General features: G+C 40.9%; 1 long non-coding RNA gene across 2 annotated transcripts; it reads left to right on the forward strand.

Moving 5' to 3' along the window:
• The first annotated feature begins 4,735 nt into the window (after positions 1-4,735).
• LOC122138421 lies at positions 4,736-19,737 on the forward strand. Of its 2 annotated transcripts, XR_006155545.1 has the most exons (3): positions 4,742-4,853; positions 18,367-18,437; positions 18,538-19,737. It is a non-coding gene; the product is annotated as an uncharacterized LOC122138421 (long non-coding RNA). The 2 variants fall into 2 exon arrangements; XR_006155546.1 differs by lacking the exon at positions 18,367-18,437 and having other exon boundaries at positions 4,736-4,853.
• Positions 19,738-20,375: the final 638 nt, after the last annotated feature.

The raw sequence follows: 20,375 nt of genomic DNA on the forward strand, positions 1-20,375 counted from the left end.
TAGGATAGACACTGATGAACCATTACATTATGACCACCCCCAGTCTACAGCAATGAGAGTGCATGGCAACCCAATGGTGCCACAGGTGCAGGTTTCTTGTAACACTTTAGGCCACGTTATCCCAATAGCTTAATTCACAGGTTCTTAGGTAGTTGGTCATAATGTTATGGATAATCAGCCTATAAAGAGCGCTCTAGCCAGAATCCTGCAACCCAGGGCAGACAATGTAAATTCAAATGCTGACCTGCCCCAGCTTGGCCTGACCGCAGAGGGGTAACCACCCTCTCATTATGGGAACCGGGAGGTACTTCACTTTCCCTCACTATAAATTCTACACCCCCTTCTTCTGATTCCACCAAAACCACACCCACAGGAGAAAGACCCGCTGGCAACAATTCTTGAACCTCAGGCTATACTGAGTGCCCAACATCCCTAGATCCCGTTCCTTGAATAGCCCAAGGAGTCTCTGGCACCAGTACTATCAAATCAACATTGTCTGCCTCTTCATACTCCTGTGGGTCCTCCTGATTTTCTACAACACCAGCGGACTGATCAACAGGCAAAACCTCCTTCTGGACAAAAGCCTTCAAAAGAGAATGATGCACTCTTCGTACCTTGCCCAGATCTGTAACCAGCGCAATGGAATACACCACACCTCCCCTTTGGGGGGAGTGGACCACCTGATATTTCACCAAACTCCACAAGTCCTGGATCTTGTGGCGACCCCGATGCTTCCTGCGCACTTCAGGCACTCTACCAAGCAAAAAGTCTATCGGCAACTGGGGTTTTTGACTGAACATTTGGTAATATGGGGACTCTCCCGTCACTTAATGTGGAGTGGTGTTATAACAAAATATCACCTGTGACAAAACAAGACACCCAGTCCCTCTTACTAGAGCCCGGCAATGTTCACAAGTTATGCAAAGTGCGATTAAATCGCTCATGTAGCCCATTACACGCTGGATGGTAGTGGCTGGTAAGAGATTTCCTTACCTGATAAAGCTCACAAAGCTGCGGAATAAGAGCAGATTCAAAGCTACGGCCCTGGTCTGAATGAATACGGCCCAGTACCCAAAACTTATAAAACCACTCCTCAACCAAAACTTGTTCACATTCTCTGCTCTTTGGTCGCATATGGGCACTGCCATAGAAAATTTACTAAACACATTAGTCATCACTAATATGTTTTCCTGTCTAGAATATGAAGATTCAAGTACTGTGATGTCAATGGCTAGGACTTCATTAGACTTCGAAGCTAGTAAATGGCCCATAAAAGCACGTGCTACTGGCCGATTATCTTTGGCAAGCTGGCAGCATTCACATTCCTGACACCAACAGGTAATATCGGCCAGCATTTTTGGCCAATAGCACCACTGCCGAATCAACTTGCTGGTGCGCTCAACCCCTTGATGCCCATGTTGTTGGTGCAGCTGCCTCAAAACCTCTTCCTTCAAAACATCAGGAAGCACTAATAGATAACACTCTTTACCTCCGTCAGGACAAAATATCCTACTACACCATGATGTGGCTGGGGTAAGAGGGGAAAAAGGGAAAATTGCTTTAAGTACAATGGGAATGGAACAAGATATCAGTTTCACTCTGACTATGCCACTATGGGAACTTCACACAAAGAATTAGAATAAACCACCTACAGAGGCATACACAGATTCGTATCACCAATTAGAGTCAGAGACATGAGTAACAATACAAAAATTAACTCTTAATTGACAAATCTTGAATAAAAACAATGTTAAAATAAATACTGACACAGCCCAACAGGCCACTATGGTTTAAAACACATTGGGGGCCAGGGACTAGAGCTACAAGTAGAGCGGATAATCAGACCACACCACCTGCAGGTGAATCACTACATTTCATTGTGTGTGCACACACACACACACACACACACACACACACACACACACAAACACACACACACACACACACACACACACACACACAGAGAGAGAGAGAAATATTAAGGCAAGTCACAACACACGGTGAGGTGGTCACTGCACACTGTTAGGAAAATACAACCACCTAAAATAAGACCAGTCCTCTGCCCCTGGTGATCAGGCCTTACCAAGACAAAGAAGATATGCATCAAATAAACAGTCACTTTGGGAGCTGGGCTGGTTTATGATCTCAATCAACCAGTCAAAAAAATAAATCTAATTTTGCATCCATGAATCAACAAATAAATAATTGTTTGAAATGAAACCACAATTCCAACAAAATACAAATATATAAGTATATAAATGAAAAATCAATAAAGGGAAACAAAATACAAACTTCATAAACTAATTATATAGACAAATTATATAATACAATGGGAGAAAGCAAGTCGAAACCATCTAGAAAGAAAATCACAAAAATATAATTAGAATTGAAAACAAAATAATTAAAACTTCAGAAACAAAAATAACACAATGGAAAAGAGCAAACAGAAATAATATATACAGCCAAAGGAGAAAAACTTACAAAAAAAAAAAATGACATTTGGAAACAGGACAGCACTGCAGCTGTAAACGAATGCGAAGCCAACCTGTAAACAAAGCGAGAATGTTACTCTGCTAGATTTATTCTCTCCCATCCTAATGTATACATGCATGAATACCTACCGATCGTCGAGGGGATTAATGTTTTATCAAGGGCTAACAAAACCATAGCTTTTCCGGCAAAGGCCAGTGCAGAAAAACAGCGATCCAGCAACTGTGTCAGCTTCTCACAGCTGAGAAAGGGAGCCAGTTAGCAGCATTCTCAATTCAACCAGCATTTCCAGAATGGAAACATCACATAACTAAAAAAACAGTTAATGAGAAATTAACAGGGCATCCTCCCAACCTTTTCCAGTGTCTATACCCGGTTTGTATGAACAGTAATAAAAGACATGGCAGCAAAACTCAAGAGTCAAGACAGAAGCACTCTCCAAACAAATCGGTGTCTCTAAAACATACGTTAGACAGAGAGTGCACCTCTCATAACCAAACACATGCCATAACCTACAAAACAACTAGCAGCACATTCTCCTTACTGTCTCAAACACTCTCATCTAGTTCCGGGAAGTGATGGAAGCACATTAATGATGTAGCAGTACACTAAGTGATGCATCCCAGGTAGCGCATATGTTCCTGTTTTCATAGCTCAGGGGAGTTGGCAATAGGTTAAAACAGCAGACAACAATGACACAAGAAAAATCGCCCCTCCTGCCACACTAGGTTTTATAACCTGTACAGCCCTGCCCTTCAGACATGGACTTTGACTGCTTAACAAACCTGTACCAGTGCCGGTGGTCAGGACTATTTTTGTCTGAGGACTCTGGCTTCATGGCCTGGGCCTCACTGATTCCGGACTAGTTGTGCCCTTTATTGGCCCATTCTACCTTTCACTCTAGGGTGACCTAGGGCTGGGCTTTTTTCAGGATGGCTTTTCGTTCTGTGCTCAATGTGAGTGAACCCTATCAAAAGGGAATTTTCTGGTTACTGACGTAACCTCGGTTCACTGAGATAACAGGAATGACCATTGTGTACCAGGTCGTGCTATGAAGCTGCATCTATGTAAGTCGACACTGGCGATATCAGTAAAACGATTATCATGAAATGGCAGTTGGCACCGACTTATATAGTGAAAGTGAAAAAAAGTGAAAGTCGTGACATTTGTCAAGTATGGTAACCCATACTCGAAATTGGTGCTCTGCATTTAACCCATCCAAGTGCACACACACAGCAGTGAGAAGTGAACACACCGTGAACACACACCCAGAGAGCAGTGGGCAGCTATATCCAGCGCCCGGGGAGCAACTGGGGGTTCAGTGCCTTGCTCAAGGGCACTTCAGCCATGGGTATTGAGGGTGGAAGAGAGCGCTGTTCATTCACTCCCTCCCACCTACAACTCCTGCCAGCACCAAGACCCGAACCTGCGACATTCTGGTTACAAGTCCAAATCTCTAACCATTAGGCCACAGCTGCCCCCCATTAGGCCACAGCTGCCCCCCTGCAGTCAGCTCCGCCAGTTTTGGTGTGCAGAAATGCCATTTGTTCATGCAGCTATTATTCAGAAAAAAAATTTGTTTTCCCCAAAGTGTGATAAATGCAATACTCTTTCCCGTTATCTCAGAGAAATGAGGTTACATTAGCAACCAGAGTGTCCTCTTTTTGCATCTTCTTGCATTTTAACAGACAAATACATAAATTATGTCATCATTTCTATATTGGCTAATACCTCTATAGTTCTGTTTTTTTTTTTCTTTTTTTTTCATTTTAGTAAAAGTCTTTGGGTTATAAAATTATGAGTGGGATATTAATGATGTATTTTATTATTATTATTATTGTTGTTGTTGTTGTTATTGTAACAGGAATATAAGATTGTCTGGGTCAAAAACAATTAAAAAAAATTGTTTTCAGAATGATACAGAACAGATGGAGACATATTAGATTCACCCCTGCCCTCCTCTGCCCTCCCTCTCCCTTCTTTGCTGCTCAGGTTAAATATTTAACTGAAATTATTTCAAAATACAAAGTTCTCTGAAGACGCATCATGTTTTCAAGTATTCATATTTTTTTGTTTGCAACAGGCATTTAAGTGTCTGATTTAGTTTAGATTTAGATTTAGTAAATGTGTAGTTAGCCTACTCTAAGTGAAAACCGGTTTATCTGAGTCATTCTGAATCACTGAACTTGAGAGTGAAAGGGAAGGATAAGTTTCATTTTCACTTATCAGGCTCTTTCCAGAGAAGAGAAACCTTAAGGACTTGTGTGCACTGACTGGGTTTATCTGTCTCATTCTAATAGCTTTGCTTTCATTCTGCGGATATGATGGGAAGCATCATCATGACCACATAAAAAACAATTAAGGTAGGAGATAATCTCATGTAGACGTACACTGAAAAAAAAAAAGATGTAGAAACTTTTTCACTCAGTAATCTTTGTTTTTCTTACAAATGTAGCTATTATTCATTTATTTATTTATTGCGCTTTATGTAGTATAACAAAAATATAACAAATTATGCATTTATTCCCATACATTTTTGTAATTTCATAGTTTAAATGGCTTTACTAAACTTTTGGCTGATGCAAGGCATATGCAAACCACTACAGCAGGCTCCTTCTGAACATTTACATGTATGCTGAGTTTATTTACTAACCTATTGTTCTTAATACATGGTCATTGTAATAATAATAAACCTTATCCCTTTCATACAAGTTTAAATGTTTGACTTGCAGTTCTGCAAAATGAATAGCCTAAATTTATTTATTTGTTAGTTTTGTTACTTGGGTCTAACCTGATAAGCTATTTTACACAACATACAGTATGTTTAAATATAGTCCACAAGTGATTTTATTTATTTTTTTGGTCTTCTAGGAAGCATAAATATATTGTTTTTAAAAAAATCCTTCAAAAAAAATAATAAATATAGATGCAAGCGGTAATTGTTGTGGTTCAGGCACTTTAAGAGCATGCGTGAATTGTGTATTTTATATTACTTGGCCTGTAAGCACCTTAATCAGGAAAAAAAAAAAAGACCACTTTCAGCAATTTCGTGTCATCATTCACTATAGAAATATAATGTCTATCACAGTGTCTGGGTTGTGTTCCCTGGGTAACCACTAGATGTCCTCCTTCCCCACGGTGTCTGTCACTTAATGAACCACATTACCCACGATCCCTGTCTCCTCATTGCACTCAGCTGTCACTGGTTAGTAATCATTGCACGCAGTCAATTCCCCATTAGTGTTTGTCATGTCCCTGTGTATTTATCCCTGTGTCTGTCTTAGTATGTGTCACGGAGTCCTTGTTAATCCTCGTCCGTCTCTAGTCGTGTTCTAGTCTGGTGTCCTTTGGATATGTTTGGTTTTGACCCCTGCCTGGACTGTTTATTCTTTGGATTGCCCCTAAATAAAGACGTACTCGCATTTGGAACTCTCACTGTGTTTCCTTGTATCCCCGACAGGACAGAAGGAAACACAGTGAGAGTTCCAAATGCGAGTACGTCTTTATTTAGGGGCAATCCAAAGAATAAACAGTCCAGGCAGGGGTCAAAACCAAACATATCCAAAGGATAAACAAACAAGGACACCAGACTAGAGTGAGAGTTGAGAATGAGGGTGATTATCAAGGACTCCGTGACACATATTAAGACAGACCGGTATAAATACACAGGGACATGACAAACGCTAATGGGGAATTGACTGCATGCAATGATTACTAACCAGTGACAGCTGAGTGCAATGAGGAGACAGGGATCGTGGGTAATGTGGTTCATTAAGTGACAGACACCGTGGGGAAGGAGGACATCTAGTGGTTACCCAGGGAACACAACCCAGACACTGTGACAATGTCACTTAAGAGCTGACCTCCAGCTCCTTCTCTCTGGAAAAAAAAATGGGAGACGCTTGAAGGTCAAGCTACACGCTAAGCATAACAAAAGTCAAGCTCCACCCATTAGGTCCACAGAAGTGGAGCATTTTTTGACATTTATTAACCTAGAATGACACTGGTTGCAAAGGTTGTCCTTGAGGCAAAGTTGTTCAGATAAGTAGAATAAAGAAAAAGAGAAACATGTCACATAAGATTTGCACCTTTATGTGCATAACTTTTGAGCAGAGTTTGCACCTCTTTCTTTTTTCAGGCCTTTAACTTTACTTTCCTGAAACCACATACTGTCTGAGTAGGTTTTATATTTAAGAACTTAATGACTGTTAAAAAGCATGCGTGTGTATGAATAAAGTATTATCAAGCATGCATGTGTACAGTGTGAATGCAGTCTCAATGTACTACATCCACTACCATGTTATCGTTGTCATCTTTAGATTAGATTAGATTCAACTTTATTGTCATTATGGAGAGTACAAGTACAGAGCTAATGAAATGCAGTTAGCATCTAACCAGAAGTGCAAGAATATAGTGTTTTATATACATAAAAGTGCAGAGTAAGTGAAGCTATGATTTACAGAATGTACAGTGGGGTTGCTACAGTATATACAGTATTGAGCAGAGTATATACAGAATATAAATAGGAATGCAGTGTAGGATTGTATGTACATTATGAACAGAGCAATGTAGGATTATATATACACATTATGAACAGCAGCAATGTGAGAACAGTGGTAATAAATACAGTTGGATGAATGTGCAAAAGTATTGTTAAAAATAAATTTTCTATGCAAAATAACAGTAGTGCAATTATATTTTTATAGAATAGTTTACTGTGCTTTGTATAGTAACAACTTAGTTTACAGTGTGAAAGCTAGAACAGTGTGCAGTCTGTGCAAAATATGAGTAGTGCAAATACATGTATGTAAAGTACTTTGACCAGTGCAGTAATAAAGTAATAAAGCAGATGCCGGTTAGATTGGTGGTGTGGCTGTCAGAAGGGTCACAGCCTCGGGGAAGAAGCTCTTCCTGAGCCTGCTAGTCCGAGAGCGTAGGCTCCTGTAACGTCTGCCGGATGGAAGGAGAGTGAAAAGTCCATGGTTAGGGTGAGAGGCATCCTTGATGATGTTTCTTGCCCTGCCCAGACAGCGCTTATGATAGATGTTCTCAATGGAAGATAACTGGGTGCCGGTGATCCATTGAGCAGTTTTCACCACTCGCTGGAGTGCTTTGCGGTCAGATGCGGAGCAATTGCTGTACCATACTGAGATGCACTTTGTGAGTATGGTCTCAATGGTACAGTGGTAGAATTCCATAAGGATCCTTGGATTCAGGTGAACTTTCTTAAGGCTCCGTAAGAAGTAAAGGCGCTGCTGTGCCTTTTTGACCAGGGTGGAGGTGTTATGGGACCAGGTGAGGTCATCAGAGATGTGGATGCCAAGGAACTTGAAACTCGACACACGCTCCACTACAGCTCCGTTGATGTAGATGGGTGTGTGTGCATGACTCCTAGTCCGCCTGAAGTCCACAATGATCTCCTTTGTCTTCTGGGTGTTTAGTTCTATGTAGATTGTTGGTGGCACACAACACAGCCAGGTGCTGCACCTCATCGCTGTAGTCTGACTCATCATCATCTTTGATCAGACCTACCACCGTGGTGTCATCTGCAAATTTGATTATGTTGTTGGAGCCATAAACAGGAACGCAGTCTTGGGTGAATAGGGAGTTCAGGAGAGGGCTCAGTACGCAGCCCTGTGGCACGCTGGTGTTCAGGGTGATGATGGAGGAGGAGAGGTTATCTAATTTAACAGACTTGAGGTCTGTTAGTCAAAAAGTCTAGAATCCAATTGCAGATGGATGTGCTGATTCCAAGCTGGCTGAGCTTGGAGATCAGCTTGGGAGGGATTGCAGTATTAAATGCAGAACTGAATTCAATGAACAGCATTCTCACATGTGTGTTTTGACTGTCCAGGTGGGTGAGGGCAGAGTGAAGTGCCGTTGAGATGGCGTCCTCTGTTGATCTATTGCAGCGATAGGCAAATTGAAATGGGTCTAGTGTAGCAGGGAGACAGAATTTTAAGTGGGATGCAACCAGCCTCTCAAAGCACTTGGCAATGATGGGGGTGAGTGCAACAGGACGGAAGTCGTTAGGGGCCGAGGCAGTGGAGTGTTTCGGTACTGGTACGATGGTGGAGGTTTTGAAGATAGTGGGGACAGTTGTTTGGGCCAGGGACAGATTGAAAATGTCCGTGAAGACCTCAGCCAGTTGCTCCGCACAGGCTTTAAGCACACGACCAGGTATTCCATCAGGACCAGCTGCCTTCTTTGCATTCACCTTAGGCAGAGTAGAGTAAACATCTGATGTGGAGAGTGTGAGAGACAGTTCACTGGGTTGATGCTCAGCTTTGAGTGAGATCTCCTTATTATTTTTATCAAAACGAGCATAAAAGTGATTGAGCTCGTCGGGGAGGGAGGCAGCACTGGAGTAAGTTTATTTATTTATTTATTTATTTATTTTGATGAAAAAATGGTTCTTTGGAAAAAAATTCTTCTTTATTATTTGGAGAACATTTCTTCAATACCACAGCAAAAAAAACTAGTAACATTGTCATTGACAGATGAGAGAGAGAGCAGGGAATAAGCGATGGAAGATATCTGGTAAGCACAGTAGGATCCCTTGACTGAGATTTAGCTGGGGATTGAGATCCCTTCTTTCCAAAGGGAAGTCCAGCCTATGAAGGCTGGAGGATTTTGGGCTTGAATGCAGGCATAGGCAGGGTCTGAGGTCCAGAGAGTAGATCCGTACTAGAGATCAATGAGACTAGATGAAGATTGAGAGACAGCAATGGTTCTTAAAGGGGAGTTGATGAGTGTGAGCAGGTGCAGGTGATTAGAACTCAGGTGATCGTGAGCGAGTGGGCGGTGCTAGAATGTCCGATTCATTAGTGTTGACAGGATCTGTGGCAAACATAATACTAATAAATATAAAACTAATAGAGGTCAAATATTATTAGAGACAAGTGAACTGTCAGTAATAAAATAAGAACAAATAAACAAATTACAAGCATAGACTAGATAAGTAAAATAGAACAAAATCACAAGTAAAATAAGGACTAACAGTAATAATTAGGTACAGAAATACAGTAATTAGGCTATGTGTAAATAGTTGTTACACATGCATGTCTACAAATGAAGGGTGCCAGATTAAAATCCAAAAGGAGTTGGTTTTAATGATCACAAGGGCGAAAGAACAAACACATACATAGCTTAACTTGACTTAAAACAATGATACTTTAAGAACCGACAAACTAGAATGAAACAGACTGGGTTTATAAGCACAAAGGAAGTAATCAGAAGAACAGAAACAGGTGGTGAGTAATCGATTAACTAAACAAGAAAAGGAACATGACCAAAGAAGGAAAACTCAAAAGGAACAGGAATGGAAGTCCATGACTGTGACAATAGTGTGCATAGTGTTCACTGTATATAGATTAATCTTTGTTAAAGTTCTGTTTTGTTGTTTGATTAACATTAAGGACACAGACAGCAGCAAGTATGGCTGTTGTTTAAGGTTAAACCCTTTACTGGTGAGTTTAAAATATTCTAGCTTTCCCCCAGAGTGAGTTTTTTTTAGGTAACCATTATTTTAGAATGTTACCCCTTATTGTTTCCATGGCAGTGTGTCATGCTTGTTACATGACACACCGTGGCCACAACAACACTGTGTAAGGGACCATGTGAAATACTGTAATTATGTTCCTAGTTTAAGTACAGTCATGGCCAAAAGTTTTGAGAATTACATAAATATTGGAAATTGGAAAAGTTGCTGCTTAAGTTTTTATAATAGCAATTTGCATATACTCCAGAATGTTATGAAGAGTGATAAGATGAATTGCATAGTCCTTCTTTGCCATGAAAATTAGAAAAACCTTTCCACTGCATTTCATTGCTGTCATTAAAGGACCTGCTGAGATCATTTCAGTAATCATCTTGTTAACTCAGGTGAGAATGTTGACGAGCACAAGGCTGGAGATCATTATGTCAGGCTGATTGGGTTAGAATGGCAGACTTGACCATGTTAAAAGGAGGGTGATGCTTAAAATCATTGTTCTTCCATTGTTAACCATAGTGACCTGCAAAGAAACGCATGCAGCCATCATTGCTTTGCATAAAAATGGCTTCACAGGCAAGGATATTGTGGCTACTAAGATTGCACCTAAATCAACAATTTATAGGTTCATCAAGAACTTCAAGGAAAGAGGTTCAATTCTTGTAAAGAAGGCTTCAGGGCGTCCAAGAAAGTCCAGCAAGCGCCAGGATCGTCTCCTAAAGAGGATTCAGCTGCGGGATCGGAGTGCCACCAGTGCAGAGCTTGCTCAGGAATGGCAGCAGGCAGGTGTGAGCGCATCTGCACGCACAGTGAGGCGAAGACTTTTGGAAGATGGCCTGGTGTCAAGAAGGGCAGCAAAGCAGCCACTTCTCTCCAAAAAAAACATCAGGGACAGATGGATCTTCTGCAGAAAGTATAGTGAATGGACTGCTGAGGACTGGGGCAAAGTCATATTCTCCGATGAAGCCCCTTTCCGATTGTTTGGGGCATCTGGAAAAAAGGCTTGTCCGGAGAAGAAAAGGTGAGCGCTACCATCAGCCCTGTGTTATGCCAACAGTAAAGCATCCTGACACCATTCATGTGTGGGGTTGCTTCTCATCCAAGGGAATGGGCTCACTCACAATTCTGCCCAAAAACACAGCCATGAATAAAGAATGGTACCAAAACACCCTCCAACAGCAACTTCTTCCAACAACCCATTTTCCAGCACGATGGAGCACCGTGCCATAAGGCAAAAGTGATAACTAAGTGGCTCGGGGACCAGAATGTTGAAATTTTGGGTCCATGGCCTGGAAACTCCCCAGATCTTAATCCCATTGAGAACTTGTGGTCAATCCTCAAGTGGCGGGTGGACAAACAAAAACCCACTAATTCTGACAAACTCCAAGAAGTTATTATGAAAGAATGGGTTGCTATCAGTCAGGATTTGGCCCAGAAGTTGATTGAGAGCATGCCCAGTTGAATTGCAGAGGTCCTGAAAAAGAAGGGCCAACACTGCAAATACTGACTTTTTGCATAAATGTCATGTAATTGTCGATAAAAGCCTTTGAAACGTATGAAGTGCTTGTAATTATATTTCAGTACATCACAGAAACAACTGAAACAAAGATCTAAAAGCAGTTTAGCAGCAAACTTTTTGAAAACTAATATTTATGTAATTCTCAAAACTTTTGGCCACGACTGTATGTATGAATTGTGTTATGAAACATCGAAGCTGTTTGTCTAATTTAATTTATGATTCGACAGATTTTCTGTTATCTTGAATATCTTAGTACCCTGTATGTATTGAAACTGGAAATTGAGAATACTTGTGCTCTTTGTTCCAACTTCCAAGTGGCCTATATAGTCTACGTTAGTCATGAATAAATTATGTTAAAACATGTATAAATGACTCATTCTTGACAAAAAAAAGCTTTTTTTTCTTTTTAGGAAACAAGTTTAAAAAAAAAACTAATTCTACTCTTTCTAATATTCTAAAATATATTGTGTCCAGCGGAAATGTTTTATTTTATTTTTTTGTAACAACAATACCGTGAAACCGTGATATTTTTGCTTAAGTTTATCATACCATCAAAATCTCTTACCGGCCCATGCCTGCTTACACTATGTGTATCTAAAATTAATAAAACACGTCAGCAAATTATATTTGTGGATTGTTAATGCTGCTTTCATAAACATCTCAAACTATGTATGTATGTGTATTTAAATGTCTGAAATCTAAAATAAACATGTGAGTAAAAACACTGCAAAGTTATGCTTATATGACAAGTGCAGTGGCGTCTCAGCGTCAGCCAAAGCGCAGTTTGAATTTGGCAATTATGTGACATCACCAAACATTCTTAATCCCATATGTGGGACCATACTCCCAGGGGCACAGAAATAAAAATCCCATGTGTGGGACCATACTGCTCAAAAGGTTAAGGCATTTTCAGACCTGTAGACCTTTGTTCCGAAACAGGGACTTATGGTGCATTCATTTCGTAATTGCTATAATTTTGAGATGACAACTTGGAGCTGTTCACATGCTTCTGTGAACCCTTACTCTGTCTTGGAACTATCACACTGTCAATGCCTAAATATAGCGCCTAAATGAATCTGAGGTGGTCAGGTTGTAGCTCTCAGTAAATTCACAGTTTACAAATTGTAATTACAAATTCTACAAGGACGTGAATGATTTTTACTAGTATTGCATAATTACAGTAATTGTGCCATGGCGTTAACTAAAGCCGGGCTCACACTAAAGGAGTTTTAGCCCGATTAAGTCCCGATTTTCCCCTCCTGAGAATTTTGACAAGGACCTCGATCATTCCCAATGTTTGGCGTTAGTTATCTGGTAATGTGAGGCGTTCACCGATCAAATCTTGCATCTTCCGATCTGCTTGCACACAAATCGGGGCTGCCCCGAGTAATATCAAACATGTTTGAGAAGCGCTGGGTAAATCACCTTAGTTTTGAACGTACCAGGTGAGTGTAGATAGCTGTTAGCATGCTAGCTAACATATGTAAACATAAGTTGTTGAAACAATGACAATCTGCTGCGTGAGATTACGTGCAATGCTCCCTCTTGTGTGTTAATCTTAATAATATCTTGTAGTGTGTGATGTGCGACGAATTTCAAATCTTGTAATGCGTGCATATTTAAGATTAAAGGGAAGAAAATCTGCAAAGATTCTCCTTATGTGTGTGCTGTCACCAGATATCATAATCGGTTAGGATTTTAAAACTCCTGTAGTGTAAGCCTGGCTTAAGGGAGAAAACGGGACAGATTCTGAAAAAAACCTCTTAAAACGAACCAGGTGCAAAAGCACCCTAAGACCTAATGCGTGGATGCAATTAATATAATGATATGAATGTGATTTTTCTCCACTGTTTATGTTCACTTAAGACATAACCAATTGTGTTTAAGAGAATACTTGCCAAGGTGGGTATTTTGAGATAATTTTGTGTTGTAATGAGTCCACTGAAGGCGAGTGTAGCGATGAACCTAAGTGCAGTTTATTTACAGTGATCAAAACAGGAAACAAAGACTTGACTAAAACAGACTTGACATGGCATGAACAGACTAGACTCGCCGACAGCAGGTTACAACATTAATACACAACAAGAGACAATGGCAAAAACATGACTACTTATATGACTACCCTCATTAAACAATGAGGGTAACATGACAGGAACAAACCAATGGGAAACAAGACACATGACTAAAGCAACCAATGGGCAAACAGAACTGAATCACATCACAAGACAATAACCAATGAGAACATGACACATACACAAGGCAGAGATACATGAGGGCAAGGGAAGCATGACACAAACAGCAAAAAAAATAAATAAATAAATAAAAGACGGTGGTAATTTAATGGCGGTGCAGGCCTAGCAGGGACCCATGGCGGTGCAGGCAGAGTGGGGTGGCCAGGCGGTGCCCACAGAGCAGGAAGCCATGGTGGAGCAGAACCATGGACAGACCACTTGGTCATGACAGGACAGACAGTGAGTTCTTGAGCGTCCTCCGTGGCCATGACAGGACAGGCAGAGAGTTCGTGGACAGCCTCCTTGGCTGTGACAGGACAGGCAGAGAGTTCGTGGACGGCCTCCTTGGCCGTGACAGGACAGACAGTGAGTTCGTGGATGCCCTCCGTGGCCGTGACAAGGCAGACATTGAGTTCCGAAGCGGCCGCCTCCACCTCTGGAGGTTCTGCAGCAGATGCCACCTCCTCTGGAGATTCTGCAGTGAATTCAGGGCCAGGAGTGGCCTCAGGAGCAGACTCGTGGACAGGAGAGATCTCTGGAGCGCAGTGTGCAGCCCACATGCTCAAAATGGCGACTGCCATCACTGGAAGCACTGAGGTCAAAGGAACAGTCTCTGTGACAGCCATGACATGGTGAGATTCAGGCTTGGCCGGAGACTCAGGCATGGCGGCCATCTCGGCCGGGGACTCAGGCGTGTGAAGTGTGAAGGCCCTGGCTCGACAGGCATGACGTGAGCGGATTCTGGAATGGCAGCTATGTCGTGACGAGACCCTGGATGATCAGCTGACACGTGACGAGTCTCTGGAAGTTCAGCTGAGACGTGACGAGTCTCTAGAAGGATGGCCATTCGGAGAGAGACTCCTGTGTGGCAGCCATCTTACAGCAAACTCTTCAATGGCGGCCATGTTGTGGAGAATCTCTTGAGAGACCGGCATGATGTGAGCAGGCTCTGTCTTGGCAGACGTGACATGAAGAAACCCTGGGGTAGCAGACATGATGTTAGTGGACTTTGGCATAGCAGGCGTGATGCAAGTAGACATTGGCTTTGCAGGCATGAAGTGAGCAGGCTTTGGCTTGACAGACGTGACGTGAACAGGCCTTGGGGTAACAGGCATGGCGTGGACAACTCCTGACATGACAGTGGGGATGTGAGAATGCTCTGGCGCAGAGGGTACAGCGCAATTGCGGGGCTCCTCATCCGCAACTCCCACAGTAAGAGGTGAACCAGCCAGAAAAAGAGCATGGTCAATATATTCTTCTAGGGTGGCAGAGCATGTGTTGTCTGGCATCAGATCAGATAAACTGTCTTTGAGTCCCTTACAAAAAATTACCTTAAGGGCAACATCATTAAAGTCCACCATATGGCATACCTCGAAAAAATCCGCCACATAATCCTCTATAGGCCTGTCACCCTGACAAAGGTAGAGGAGGCGTGAAACTGCTGGGTTCAGTGTAGGGTCGTGTATTCTGTAATGAGTCCACTGAAGGTGAGTGTAGCGATGAACCCAAGTGCAGTTTATTTACAATGATCAAAACAGGAAACGAAGACTTGACTTGAACAGACTTGAGGTGGCATGAACAGACTAGACTCACCGACAGCAACCTTAATACATGACAAGAGACAATGGCAAAAACATGACTACTTATAGTAAACAATGAGGGTAACATGACAGGAACAAACCAATGGGAAACAAGACACATGACTAAAGCAACCAATGAGCAAACAGAACTGATAATTACATCACAAGACAATAACCAATGAGAACATGACACATACACAAGGCAGAGATACATGAGGGCAATGGAAACATGACACAAACAGCAAAATCAAACAATAACAAAATAAAAGACATGAAAACATGAACATGAAACAAAACCCAAAACAGACCTTACATGTGTGTATGTATCCTTTCAAGTGCAAGGATACTTGAAAGAGAAATCAATTCTGTTTTCGAAAAACAGTGCTTGAGCAATTAAAGGGGTCATATGATGTTGCTAAAAAGAACATTATTTTGTATATTTGGTGTAATGAAATGTGTTTATGTGGTTTAAGTTTCAAAAAACACATTATTTTCCACATACTGTACATTATTGTTCTTCCTCTATCCCCCGCTTTTCTGAAATGAGTCGATTTTTACAAAGTTTATCGTTTTGAAAAGCGATGTGTGCTCTGATTGGCCAGCTATCCAGTGCATTGTGATTGGACGAATACCTCAAGCATGTAATGGAAATGTAATGCCCCTTACTATACTGTGATGCCGTGTGTCCCGGAGCGCCGAGACAAAAACATTAAAACCCATTATAAACGAGCCATTTTTGGCATCCAGTGGGGACCAGAGTATGTGAGCGGAGTGAAACGGCAACAGTTTCCCCTCTGTGCTCCAAGCATTCAATAACCACTCCGCTCCAAAGAATATGCTGTATCTATTTTTTTTTTTTTTTTTCATTCCTGAATATATGCGCACAATCTGTATGTTATGTGTTTTCTTGTGTGCTCTGTCTGTATGCAGCAATGTAGCAGCACATTAGTTTCGAGTGGAGATTAACAAACTGTACAAATTTACAACATGCTTTAACCTCCCGCACTTGTCCATCGCCATTTTAACCTTTGTATGTGATCCACATATCTGTCAAGCTAACTAATTATGTTTAATGCATGAGTTGTCATAATTTGTGCTCATGATGGAGCAGTAGCGGAGCATTGTCGGAGCGAAAACTCAATGGTCCGACTTTCAAAAAATCCGCTCCTAGATCAGGCAAAATCAGGCCGCTCTACTCCTCGCCCCGCTCCCACTCCACTCCGCTTACATACTCTGGTGGGGACATGATTACCGATTGTAATGACAATACCAGCGGTTCTCAATTCCAGTCCTCGAGCCCCCCAGCTCTGCATATATTGCATGTCTCTCTTGTTAACACACCTGATTCAGTTAATCCGCTCGTTAGAAGTGAGCTCCATGCATGAACTGTGTTCCCATTGACATGGTCCCTACACAGTGTTCATTACTCCCTTCTTCCTGAGCAGGGGACATCTGTTGAAGTTTACTTGACTTCGGAACATTCATTTACGGATTTGCGCTGCACAACGTCTTCACACACGGACAAGTGTGACATCATATACCTCTGTAAATAAATACAATTTAAAATCACATCTCGCACACTTCAATGCACTTTGAAGGGAACGTATATGTTCGCTTCGAACTGGAATCATGGCAGAATATCTTGTGATGTCCACTTCGCAGGGCACTTATGTTCGAATAGAACAAACGTCTGAAGCGATAAGAGAAACATAAAAAATATGCAGAGCAACATGTGTTTTACTGTGTTCACAACATGTGTTCACAGTACTTTTGTACTGTGTTTTTACGCGTTGCATTGCATCACGTCGCGTAAACATAAAACCATGTCTGCATTTGTGATCGGATAAACGACAAACAACAAGCGCTACTCTACACTGCTCAAAATTTGCATTTGAACCGTCAGTGGCAAATCCTTTAAATATGTAAACGCACTTACAGTCTGTGAGTCAGAACAGCCGGCATTGTAATCTTCCCTCCCAGGATCAGGAAACAGTCCTCCATAAAATGCACTGCACACATCTGTATATTTGGGTTGAACTGTTCTGGAAAAGCGTTGTAAATACAACTTCTTGCTTTGCGTGAACATTTGGGCGGCGTTATGCAAATCTTCCCACATTGTGATGTATACATGTGGGGGTGTGTTAGAATGAGCCGTTTTAGGTAGGCGTGGTTGACTCTTAACTTTTATAAAGAATATCTCTTTGGATTTGAGACTTTAGTCTTTGCAACTTTACAGATCTTCTTTACACCTCCCAAAAGAAAGGAAAAATTGAAATTGCATCATATGACCCCTTTAATTGAGTTCTTATTAGTCAATTCATGTGCTTGAATGGTTTAACATGCTAGAATGTTTAATACGGCAAGACTTAAAAGCATGTGCAAATGATCATCTACGATCCATTTCACCACTACAAGTGAGTGAAGAACACAAAGGAAGGAATTTTATATCACTATTTATTAAGATAGCCTGTCAGACATGACAGTGATACATTTTGGTAGCCTGACTGAAAGAGACAATATCCCTAGGCTATTGATTTTGAGAGCCCTGCCGTACTTTTCACAACTCCTTTCCCATGGTCTATAGATGCCAACTTAAGAATCTTGGCAGGGAAGTAGGTCATCCAGGTACTTCTACCCTACTTTTTTTAGGCATATTGTGAATTTAGAAATTTCACATACTGCGTTTTATGTATATAGCTATTCAGGCAAATGGCTGGTGTCTGAACTAAATTCTTAGAAAATCCCATTATTATTATTATTATTATTATTATTATTTATTATTATTATTTTATTTTATATTTTTTTTATTTACTTACATGTTGATTGTAAGTAGGCCTAGTGTTTCACTTCAAATAGCCCCAGTATTAAGTATCAAGAATCAAGCACCTTTAAACTTGAACTGCCTCATTTGTGTAAATACTGTCATTATTTTGTTGTCATTATCTGTTGTGTGAAATAGCTTCTTCAGAAAGTATGAAATAAAAAAAATATATTTTGAAAAATGCAATTTTTATGATTGGTCTTACATTTTTTTAAATGTGCAATATTTTACAGATTCTGCAAGGTGTATGTAAACTTATGCCCACAACTGCGTTGTAGCTAGAAGCCACAACAGACCCAAGAAAGTAATGCAAAATATAACAATGACCACAGAATAAGAACAAAATAATAATTTGTTTTAAGAATTTTGAAAGGTAAACTTTTTTTTTTTTTTTTACCACACAGGTTATTGTAAACAACAACAAAAAAAGGCACTGAAAAATGAGTTCAGGATCAAGGCAAAAGAAGAAAAAGAAGTAAGTGGTTTTACTGATTACGTGTTTTTTGTTTAAGCCCATACTAATATGTGATTTTGTTGTGAGTATGGATGAAATGAAAATTACTGAAATGATTAGTCAACAACATTATCAACAATAAGAAAAATTTTGACAAATATTTTCGCTCATATGGTCTGATGTAAGGGCCTGCAATAATGCAGTTTGACCAGTGTGGTGCTGTACAGCAGGAAGGTAATTCAGCCCTCCCAGGTAGAAGATGGCAAAACGATTATTAGAGGTGCAAAGAAAGCCATAACAGTATTCTGTCATGTAAAAAGGCCCCGATATACTCTCACAGCAAAGTTCTTGATCATTCTTCGCTTAAGGGTAAAAAGAAGTTCTTTATACACTAAGCTTTGAGATACCCACACTTGCGGCCACTTAAGGGCACATGCATGCAACAAAAAGTAAGCATGCAAGTGTCTTAGTTCTTAAAAACAGTGCAGTGCCCTTAATTAACACTAAATTATTGAATACCGCTTTGGAACGGTATTCAAGGCTAAGTGTATCCCATCATGCATCATGCTCTGGAAATAAATCATGAGACTTTTTGCCAACACCCGCGAGATGTCACAGAAACCTTTTCCAGAGTAAGCTAAATATTAATAATAAATTAGATTAGTGCTGTCAAAATTTGCATGTTAATGCATGCAATTCTTTTTTTTTTTTTTTTTTTTTTTTAGTTTAACGTATTAAAAATATTTAACGCAGTTAACGCAAGGACGGAGCTAGGATTGGCCACCCAATTCACAACTGCTGCTTCTGTCTCTTTTTTCTTGACAAGAATTGCATTTATTTAGATGCAGAACGTCTTTACAACCACATCAAATGGGAGACTTTTCAGATGCGCTCTCTGACTTTGCTTCAGTGCCAGGCTTTAGTCAGACGAGCGTGGAAACAGGACAGGTGATGAGGAGCTTCAGCAGAACAACAGTGAACTGCGGTCAGATGAAATGTTGTCAGGCCATATGTCAGTGAAAGTGAATTTTCCTTTCTTGTCAGCCAATATACTGTGCTTGTAGCACATGCTCTTCAATCTCACGCACAAATGCAGTTGTATGCGCTGAGTATCTTTTCATATTAAAGCACAAATGAAACTATGAGCATGCAACGTTGTCAGTTAAGTCATGAAGTTAAAACGTGATTAAAGCTGCCTTAAAATTGTGCATGTATGCAAGTACTTGTTATATAGAGCCCTTTTCACACGGCATGTTGGTCCCGGAAAATTGCCGGAGTGCCTTCTGTGTGAACGCAAACAAGTCCCGGGATTGATTCCGGGATTGATCCCGGGTTGGGGACCTAGTAACATTGCCGGGTTCAGTCCCAGAACGAGCTCTGTGTGAAAAAAAAGCCAGAACCAGTGCCCTAAAGGGTGTGTTGTAGTTATGACGCATGTTATCATGCTACTCTTTTACCGGGTGTTTTGAAGGCAGATCAATGTTTGCGATGAAAAAATATGTGCAAACTCTAATAAAGCAGGTAGCTCCTCACTGTCCGCGCTGAAGCTGAGATCGTTTGCTAGCTTAAGTGAAACAGAATGCTTCAGATTACACGTCACATCGTAATGTCACGTGTCTTTATGGGATCTTTACGGGATGTGTGTGAACGCACACACAGATTCTGGAAAATCACTGGCAGTGTGAATGAACCACAATCAAACGATCCCGGGACAAATCCCAGGACACATTCCGGAAGAGGCTTATGAGTCACATTTAAGAAGGTTTATGGGAAGATAGTTTTAAGTTC

The sequence above is a fragment of the Cyprinus carpio genome, chromosome B9, assembly GCF_018340385.1.
Source record: "Cyprinus carpio isolate SPL01 chromosome B9, ASM1834038v1, whole genome shotgun sequence".
Classification (NCBI taxonomy): domain Eukaryota; kingdom Metazoa; phylum Chordata; class Actinopteri; order Cypriniformes; family Cyprinidae; genus Cyprinus; species Cyprinus carpio.